Raw genomic sequence first — 10,848 nt, 5'->3', positions numbered from 1 at the left:
AATGATGTACGTACACGACGACTTATAACATTTACTCTAAATCCTGAGGAGTTCGTGAACTTAGATGTGAAGTGTATGTTACTTTGATATATCAAAGAGTGAGACCTATTAGCGGTCAAAATAATCTTGATACATTACATAATCGTATGTAGTATTGTGAAAACACTCACTTCAAGAAGGAATCCAAATCATTTGTCAGAGAACAAAGCGATAAGGAATATTCCCATTATTTTAGATTTAATGGGAAAAATTATCCTAAAACTCGGGTCTGAGTGTTTTCAATAGGTATACTGAAAACTTATACATGTACAAGATAAAATGCATTCTCATAAGGTACATAGGAATAATTATAAATTTAAATTAGTGACTTGAAGAAAATAGGTAGTGAACAAAGTGATAGTACAAAGACTTTGGTTCGAATATGGAATAATTTCATGAAAGGTTAACATGCAATAAATAAAGTATGTTATAATGATTAATTGATTAAATAAAAAATACTTATTAGAGTACAATCACAATTATTTAATGGAATTAATTGTGATTAAATAGAGTTGTGTGACATGGTCGAGATAAATATGGTCACATGCCCATTGGAGCTAATAGTATTTTTTTTTTCCTTATGCCCGGTGGCCCAATGGTGGCCGTTAGGAACTTTTAGCAATAGCCACCACGAACTTCTGCCGGACCCACGATGGCAGCTATGAACTTCTAGCAACCTCACTGTGGCCAACATGAACATCTAGTGGCTTTGCAGTGGTTGCTACAAACATCTGACCACTCCACAGTGGCCACCATGAATGTTTGGCAACCTTGCTGTGGCCGATATGAACTTCCAGTAGCCCTACAGTTGCTGCCCTGAACTTTTAACGCACATGTGGTGGTCTTCATCAACTTTTGGTGGCCATGTACTGATACCCCACTAAAACACGTGGCAAAAACCAATTTTTGGAATAATTTATTAATAACCAAAAACAATATTGAAAGTAGTTTTTAATATTATTTGATAATTTGAAATCACAAAATGGATTAATGATTAACAAGGGAACACTAGTATTAGGGACTTAGTCTTAGAAAATACTTAGAATTTTGGGAATCAAGAAAAATTTTCGGACAATCCATATAACGTATGGACGATGCTACCTTAACAATGTTGCATGCGACAATAATACATCTAAAAGCTTAGAAATGCGCAGGGGGAGCATTATTTAAAGGCTAGAACCTCTAGCAAACCACCATAGCTTGATGCATTATAGGTTTCTTATGATATTGATTCTAAACCTTAAAAAGTTCGTAGTCACTTTGATGCATTAAAGAATGAGACATTTTTGTGGTCAACATACTTGGAATGTTGAGTGATCACATAAAGCATTGTGGAAACTCCATCCTCAAGAAGGAATCCAAGTCCTTTTATTAGATTAGATCAAAGAGACAATAAATCTCCCCCTTGAGATAGAGTTAATGGATTATTTATTCTCAGTCCCTCACCATGGCATTTGACTAGGATTACTAAAATACTTGTTCTTTGTGAAATTTAGTTTCACATATGTGATTAAATTGAGTACTCGAGCATAAGAGGTAGTAAATTAAAGTGACAGTCTAATTGACTTTAACTCAAATATAGAATATTTCATAGAAGAATCAAATATCAAAATAATTAAGAATTGCACTTGGGATTAATTGATTGAATTCAAAAAAATTATTTAGAGTTTAGTCACGATTATTTAGTAAAATTAATTGTAATTAGATAGTAACCTGATGACAAGTGTTATAGCCTTATTAAGCTAAAATATTTTTCCCTTTGGATCCCTCTTCAAGCTAATGTAAGTTGACCATGGTGACGGACTTTTTATTTATTTAGTTGTCATGTTTATTTAATAAAAACAAAGGATTAGGATTAAGATACAACCAAAAGCCAAAGGAGCATGAGAGCACATGGACTAGGGTCAAAACCTAAAGAATTTAATACTCAGATGATTTCTGTATTGTACTGCCTTACCAAACACTGGTATAGGCTTTTGTATTTATACCGGAAGTTATTACAAGAGATAACAACTTTACAGATATGAGATATGAGATTACATTTCGAATTCTAAAATAGATCAACATATATAATTAAATTCTAACTCTCTAATACTTATCAATTGTAACTGTGTGATCTTTATCCTAATCTTGGAGATTGTCTTGAATTTGAACTAGCTTATCATTATCCTTAACAAAACCCCAGCCCTATGAGTTTTCTATGAGAAAAGATGAGGTTTGACATTTTTCAAACCTCATCTCTCCTCTTGGCCGTGAACTACATACACTACAAAAAAAAAAAACATGATTTAGGGACATTTTTAATGTGACATTTTAAGGTCAAAAAATGTCTTTATTTAATTAGGGACACTCAATTAGTGGAAACGTTGCTACAGTAAATACGACCCCTCTCACTGAGAGGGGTTGTTCCACTATTAAAATGACTCCTGGTGGAGTCGTTTTGTTAAAACAACCCCAATACAAAACATCCCTAAACCATGTTTTTTTTTGTAGTGATAGTTGTAGTAGGGAGTTTATTTTTCTACTACTACTACAAGAAGTAATCATTTTCTACTACCAACAAGTTTTTCCTTCTCTTCAAGTAAACTCAACTCTATAAATAATGGAAACTATAGGGTGTTTTTATACATTCTTTATCCTACACATTGGAGTCATACTAGAGAATAATTTTATTCTCTCCAAAAGCTCACACTCTTTATATTTTCAAAAACATTAAGGTCCTGTTTGATTTGCGGAATAGACCCTTGGATTGGACTAGCTAATACTAAGTATGGCTAGTCCTTTGTTTGGTAACACTCTATTCTATGGGACTACTAATCCCATATACACAGGGTTAGCTAAGCCACTAAAAAATGAGTGGCTTAGCTAATCCTTTCCTATGGGATTAAATTTCATTCTCTCTCTCTCTCTCTATATATATATATCTCCGTTTCTCTTTTCTCCGTCTCTATATTTCGTATTCTTCTGATACAGTTTTTCTGCAAGTGCAAACGAAATTTTTTGGGGAAACTTCATTTTGTCCCCCTGAACTTCCACTCGATTTTACAAACCCCTCTGAACTTCCAAATCTCTCATTTTGGACCCTGAACTTTCAATTACTCTCAATTGGAACCATTCCGTTAATTTTAGCTGTTAAAAATACAAAAAAAAAAGACCAAAATGTCCTTGATTTTCATTTTTTTTTTTAAATAAAAAAAGTTTTAGAAGTTGGAATTTTATACAAAAGTCAGGGGTATAAACGTCATGTAGATTTTAAAATTTGACTGAGGGATCCACATTGAGAGTAATTGAAAGTTCAAGGGTCCAAAATGAGAGATTTGGAAGTTCAGGTGGGGTTTGTAAAATCGAGTGGAAGTTCAAGGGGTCAAAGTGAAGTTTCCCCAAATTTTTTTATTTTTTTATTTTTTATTTTTTTATTTTTTTAAATTCTGTTTTTTGATTTCTTTTGATTCTCTATACCATTTTTCTATGATTTTCTTCTCTCCGTTTCTCTGTTTTTTTATTTATGTACCCTTCTTTTTTTTTTTTTCATTATAGCCCCTCTTATCTCTTTTTTTCTTAGTTTTTCTTTTTCCCTTGACTAAACATAATCATAGGTTTTTATAAAATAAATATATAACTGTTTTTTTGATTTATTTTGATTCTCCAGACATTCTCCAATTATATTTTTGATTTCAATATTGATTTGACTTTGTAGCATAATTGCAAAAAAAAAAAAAAAGGCCACATACCTGACATAATTAAAAACAAAAAAGAAAAAGAAATTATAGTAAAGTTGTTTATGTTTAAAAAAAAAAAAAGAATGAAAGTCCTTAATAATATAAATTGTATTTGTATTATAATGGTATTTTAGGAAATTTAATCACAATATGATTTCATTCACCAATATATTGCATTGTACCAAACGAAAGAATAGAATTAGCTTGTCTTTTCCAGCGTTACAACCAAACAAAGGAATATGAATAGCTAATATATTCCATACTCTTCTTTTCCCAGCGGTAGCTAATCATTTTTCAATGGACAAAACATTCCACGAACCAAACGAGGCCAAAGATGTATTATTAAATCTTGCCCCTCAATGGATAGAACTTCTTATTTGCCTTTACCTTCCTTAATTAATTATTCCCTAATCTTGTATTACTCTAATTAAGGAAATAAATCCCACAACATTTTTGTCGTCCAATGAGCCACAACCTTCTTGGCACTCTATGAACTACTTATAGGTTTGGAACTACGTAAATGAACCTCAATACAATTCAATCTTCCATTAAAAATAATCATTAATTTTTCATTTTTTGATCAAGACCCTCAAAATAATACCGAAAATGATTTCGGTTATTTGCTTGGTACGAAAATTATTTTTCCATTGCAATGGAAACCACTCAAAATGTTAGACAACCAAATATCATTGTCAACAGTTCCAAAAAAAAAAAAAAAAAAAAAAACCCATAAAACTCATAGATGGGAAGGGGGATTGGGACTAGAGCCAGCAATTTAACCTACAATCCGCAAATTTGACCAATACAGCACGTAATTTTAAGGTTATTGTTTAGGTTAAACGGGTTTAAGTTATAAACAGATGACCCATTTAATAAATATGTGACATGGGTCAACCCACAAATTTGCGGGTTGACCCGTTTATATATAGACAATGTGAATGGTAAAACTATAAAAAAAACCTTAAGTTCGGGTCATTTGGGTTGTGTCAACCCGATGTGACTCATTAATTAAATGGGTCATACGGGTCGTGTTATGTTACCCGTTAAATTAGGGTATTGTGTTCAGGTTGACATGTTTGACCCGTTTATTAAATGAGTCGTGTGTCGATCTAAACGGGTTGGCAACTTAGGTCAAGCGGGTTAACTACCTGAACTCGACACGTCAACCTGTTTTGCCACCCCTAATTGTGACATAGTAGGGAGATTTTTTTTTTAGGAAAATGAAAAAAAAAAAAAAACACAAAAAGAAATAATAAAATAATAATAATAAAAATTCTCACAAATGTTAAGGTTTTAGGGAAACCCATATTTTTTGTAGTATCAATAAGATAAGAACAATTATTACATTAATTAAGTAGTGATAGCTAAAACAACCATTTGTCTCAGCTCATGGATTAAAAGCACTCATTATTAATATAATACATGTGGTGAAATTTTTTATTTTCCCTTTAATCGAATAAATAAACAGGTTACTTAAAACAAATTAAAAAAAAAAAAAAACAAGCAGCAACAATTTCTTATTCGGTGAAGCATGACTTCTCCTTGATTATATAAGTAGTTTTTCTTCCAATTGTTGCAGCAACTTTGCTCGTAACCTTCCACTTCAGTACCTGTACGGCCACATCTGCCATAATAAGCTCTGCTCATTACAATTATATATTCAGAGCAAATTCATAAAAAAATTATTTGAAAACATTATTAACGGGCCAAACCCACCATTATTGTTAAATCGTCATTTGTTTTAAAAGTTTACGTCAATAGAAATTGGTAAATTTAATTATTTAATTAATACTTTAACACAAATAAGGTAAATTGCGAAGTCAAAGGAATTTAAATGGTTGCAAAAGTGCACCTTTTTTTTTTTTTTACCTATAAAGTTTTCCTATATTATTCTTATTTATTTGAAAATGAAGACAACATTATTATTAAATTCATGTTATCTCTAATATATATATATATATATATATATATATATATATACATAAAATCGTGCATATCGACACAACATACCTAAAATCGTGCATATCGACACAACATACCTTAGAGGATGAAATTCTTGCAATTATCGGCGATACACCATCTAGTAAGTAATTTGATTGTTTGCCAATCACCAAGTATGACAAGATTCTTCCCAGCACAATTTGCCCTACAAATCCATAGTCTTGCTCTTTGGGCAACATCATATGAAGGAGGAGTAAGGAGATGGGGAGGAGAAAGGCCGGGAGGAGGAGGAGGAAGAGATGAGTAGGCCGGCGAAGGGCGCAGAGGAATAATGGAGCGGAATTGCAGGGTCGCCTCTGGCCCTAACGGTTACAAGAAAAACCATTAAAATATTTAAACTTATCATAATCACTATAAATGTCCTTATAACACTTGTATCCATGGCTCCTCTCTCTTGGTATTGAGATTTTATTTATTTATTTATTTATTTTTTAATTAATTTACTTTTGTTTTGTGGATATGGAGCATAAATCATCCTCATTTATAGGTCTTGCATGTGTGAAGATTTGATCAATAATTATTATTTTATACGTCTTTGTGGCCTTTGATAAAAAGTGACTCTTCATTGAAGTCGTGTTTCATGGCTACATAGACTAATTATATATGACTTCTCGCAAGACTTATCAGGTGATTGTTACAATTCGGTGATTTCAATTTGTTAAACTTATTATATGAATCGTGCCTATTAACTTGTAAAATAAACAAATACTCGAAAATAACGAGAGGCTAAAGAATGTCTAATTAAATCTTGCCTAGGGATTGCAATTCAGGTTGGCGGGTTGCGGTCAAGTTGACCCGTTTGATCAACCAATCCAAATACGATCTGTTTAGTTAAACGAGTTTAGGGCTGTAAACGAACAAAGCTACCTGATGTGTGCTCAATATTGCATATTTGAACCCCTTAATTTACATTGGTTAATACTTTAACAGTGTCTTAATCTAATGTTTTGTATTAGTTTTGTGTTTTTAATGTTTTGTAGGTTGTTGAAGGAAAACTGCACTTTTAAAGGAAAAAAAATGCAAAGTTTGGAAAAAAGCACACTTTGAGAAGACCTAGATGATGTGATTAAGTTTAACCAAATCAAAGAAATTATTAAATCGAAATTTCTCTAATTGGAATCACAATCGGATTTGATTAATTTTAGATTCTACACATGTCTCAGTATTTTGACCATAACTTTCTATTCAAATATCGGATTGAGGCAAAACTAGTAGCATTAGAAAGCTTACTCAAAATAACACAATTTATTGTGAAATATAATTTTCCTAATTCAGATGTTTACTATGCCAAAATCATACCGCAATAAAAGAACACAAATCTGGACGAATCCTATTCCGATTTGTATTGGGATTGCTTCCTAATTTGACTGAGAGACGGACCTCCGAATTTCCTAGGATTACTAGGGCTTCTAGGACTTTCCTAAGACCTATAAGTAGACTTTTAAGCTTTAAGGAGAAAGGGACAATTCTAGAGACAATTCGAGAGAACAAAATTCTACAGCGTTCCTCTTTTTAGTTTAGTTTCTCTTTAGGTTTAGGTTTTACTTTTCATAGTTATGTGGAGCTAAATTCTCAACTGAGGTTGAGGATGAAACTTCACCAATGAAGAACAACAGTACTTTCATGGAAGTCTATATTGTCCGATTTTATTGGGTTTAATATTTCAATTGTTTTACTTCTTTTCAATTTGTGGAATGATTCTTGTATATCTTTTGTGATTCAAGAATACATCTGATGATTTGAGATCATTTCACATAATTGATTGCTTGGTTTTAATTGCCTAAAAAAATTGGATATCATTTGTGATTTGTTCTGTGGATACACTTGGTGTTTTGATTGAAATTAGATATCTTTTGTGTTCTCCAGATACATCTGATGTTTTGATTTAATTTGGATATCTTGTTGTGATTTACGAATACACTTGATGATTTAAATTAAATTGGATTTCTTTTGTGATTTGTGTAAAAGAATTGATACATGGGATGATTTTGATTAATTTTTTGAAGCGAAAGTAAAACATACCTATGATTTTATTGTGAGAACATTGGATAATATTGATGAACACGGAACATATTGCTATGATTTGGTAAGTGTGGATTCCAAAACCTTAGTACCTTTATCTTTTGGTTTATTTTATTTTATTTAAGGCCTGTTTGTGATTGTGTTTGAGTGGTTTAAAAGTGCTTTTAACACTCAAAAAGTCCATTTGAAGAAAAAAAAAATCATTTGGTAAAAAAATTAAAAGCGCTTTAAGGGTCCAAAAAGCATAAAAATTAGATTAAAAATGAAGCTTTTGCCCAAGAGCTCTTTTTGACTTAAAAGCTTTATTTCTCAAACGCAATCCCAAATAGGTTCTTAGTTTATGCTTTCTTTTATTTTCAAAAACCAAAATTAAAACCTCTTTTGGAATTAGGTTAAGATTTAATTAATTTAGATATAATTTATTCTTCAAAAACAAAATTTCTTGTAGGATCGACCTCACACTTGCAACCCTTTATTGCAAACAATTCATGCACTTGCGAGTATTTTAATTTTGACACAACAAGTTTTTTGCGCCGTTGCCAGGAAATTGTTTGATTTTTGAAAACAATTTATTTCTAAATTGATTTTGTCTTTCTACTAGTTATAGTTAGGATTTTAATTTTGCAATTTGTTTTTATTCCTGTTGCTAATAAAAAAAAAAAAAAAGATTTTTCTTCGCTTTTTTTGTTTTTGTTTTGTTTTGTTTTTTTATTTTCCATGTTTTGCAGCTTCTACCGCAGATCTTTGCGCATACCAATGCAAGTGCAATCGAGCGCATATCTGGTATGCTTGAGTGCACTCGCGTCCTGCGCTCAATCCCTACCTTCCTTAGCTTGAGCACACCAGTAGCAGCAAACAAATCAGCGCCCTTGCCCTCGATCCTATCCAAGCAGCGCTTGAGCGCACTCGCGCAGCCGACAACACCATGAGAGAATCCAGCGCACCTGCGCTTGACCAACTCCTGTACAAGTTTGAGCACACGCACGCAACCGCAGCATCATTGACGGATCAGCGCAACTGTGCTCGATCCCTCCCATCCTTCGCTCGAGCGCACCTTCGCAGAGTACACCAAGACGGATTAGGACCTGAAATTTTGAAAAATTTAATTTTGGTCCGTTTTGTGAATTTTTTAAGTTTTAGTTTTAATATTTGGTATTTTAGTTTTGTTTTATGCTTTTGTGTTAGTTTTAATTTTTGTTTTTATAATACTTATTTTTGTTTATTTTTTATTTTTTTAAAAAAAAACAAACAAACAAATGGTTAATGTTTTATGTTTTATGTGGGATATTTGCATGCTAAAGAGTGAGAGTGAAGCATGAATTTTCTGTGTAATGAATTTAATGATTTTCCTGCACAACATGCTTTTCCTAGTTGTAGGACACCCGCTCCTACCAACTACCCTCACAATTTTTATCTACATGAACTAGAGCAACCAATCTGATTTCCAGTGGCAAGCACAGGCTACAGAAAATTATGCTCCCCAAACTGATGAACTGCACCATTCAAAATGTTCGCAGTTCGTAACCAATCTTCCATGCCTTCACCCTGCAACTATCCTTCTCAACAGTCATCATTGGAAGACACGTTCCAAGCACTTATGCTAGAGATGAAGAATACCAACATGATTAACTCCCAAACCTTACAAGAGCTCAAGAATTTCAATATGGAGCTTAAGAATGTCACCATGAGCAATAGTCAGGCTATACAAGTCAGCACTCAAGCGATTGCAAGGTTGGAAGGACAGGTCGATCATTTTGTTGATGAATTCAATCGGATAGAGGAAGAAGAGCTTCAAGGTTAGCTGATGGCTAAAGGTCACTACATGATTGATGAGGATGAGCCCGAAAATTCTTATCATTAGCATGCTCAAGTCACCACCACACTTGAGAGTGAGGAAATAGTGGATAACAATGAGAAGGAAGAAAAAGAGGAGCAAGTTGAGCACCCTGAGAACAGTGAGCCCCCAACATATCCTAATCTACCCAGTGACAAGGAAGTGAGTACTGAAGCTCCTGCCTAATCACTCTCCTTCTTGAGACACATCAAGAACCGATAGCTTCATCTCCTGAATGTCTCAAAGAGCCATCTTATGTCAAGATACTCAAGGACTTATGCACCCAAGTGCACAAATCTTGGAACCATTTTCCTAAGAATATCCTTCGAAACAAGAAAGTCGGCAATATAAGATGGCGAAACATCCTTCCAGAGTGCTATGAAGTTTTGAAGAAGAAAGGGTGGAAGGGATTGGTTGGACTAGGGGTGGCAAAAAGGGTCGGGCGGGTCGACCCGTTTACGACCTGTGATGACCCACCACCCGTTTAGGGTATACCCAGACACAACCCGTTTAGTTAACGAGTCGACCCACCAAACTCAGACATGACCCGTGAATCTCACGGGTCGCCCGACACGACCCGTTTAACCCATTTAATTTTTTTAAAAAAACTTTGCTTTCTCTCTCGGCTCCGTCTCTCTCTGGTCCGTCTGAAGAAGATTTCTTCGAAAGTTTGAAACCCATTTTTGAATAAAGGAGATTTCTAGAGAGAGTAAGTTTGTGAGAGGGAGAAAGAGAAAAGGTGGGAGGCTGGAGCTTGGGATTGGGAGCAAGAAGAAAGAGGAGAAAAAGAAAGGAAAAAGAAATTAAGGAGATTGCGATGGTGAGGTTGTCGGTAGAGGAAGAAAAGAGAGAAGGTGGGAGCCTGGGACTGGGACTGGCAACAAGAAGAAAGAGGAGAAAAAGAAATGAAGGAGAATAGGAGATGGCAAATGGGGGTGGGGGAGGTTCTCGGCAAAGGAAGAAAAGAGAGGAGAAAAAACAAAGGAAAAAGAAAAGGAGCAAGTAGTGGGAAATGGGAATTGGAAACAGTACCCATGTGTTGAGACTAACAAAGGAAAAATGAAAAACCACTGGAAGAGGACAACATTTCACGTGAATATTCCTCGTGAAAAACAATATTCCACCAGCTGGCATCCACATGCCTTATATTTAAAAAAAGAAGAAGAAGAAGAAGAAGTTAAACGGGTCTGGTGAGTCACCCATGGGTAACCCGCGACACAACCCGCCAAACAC

Source organism: Corylus avellana, chromosome ca6, assembly GCF_901000735.1.
Source record: "Corylus avellana chromosome ca6, CavTom2PMs-1.0".
Lineage (NCBI taxonomy): Eukaryota > Viridiplantae > Streptophyta > Magnoliopsida > Fagales > Betulaceae > Corylus > Corylus avellana.
The sequence above is the reverse complement of the archived record's forward strand: the minus strand, read 5'-3'. Positions refer to the sequence as shown.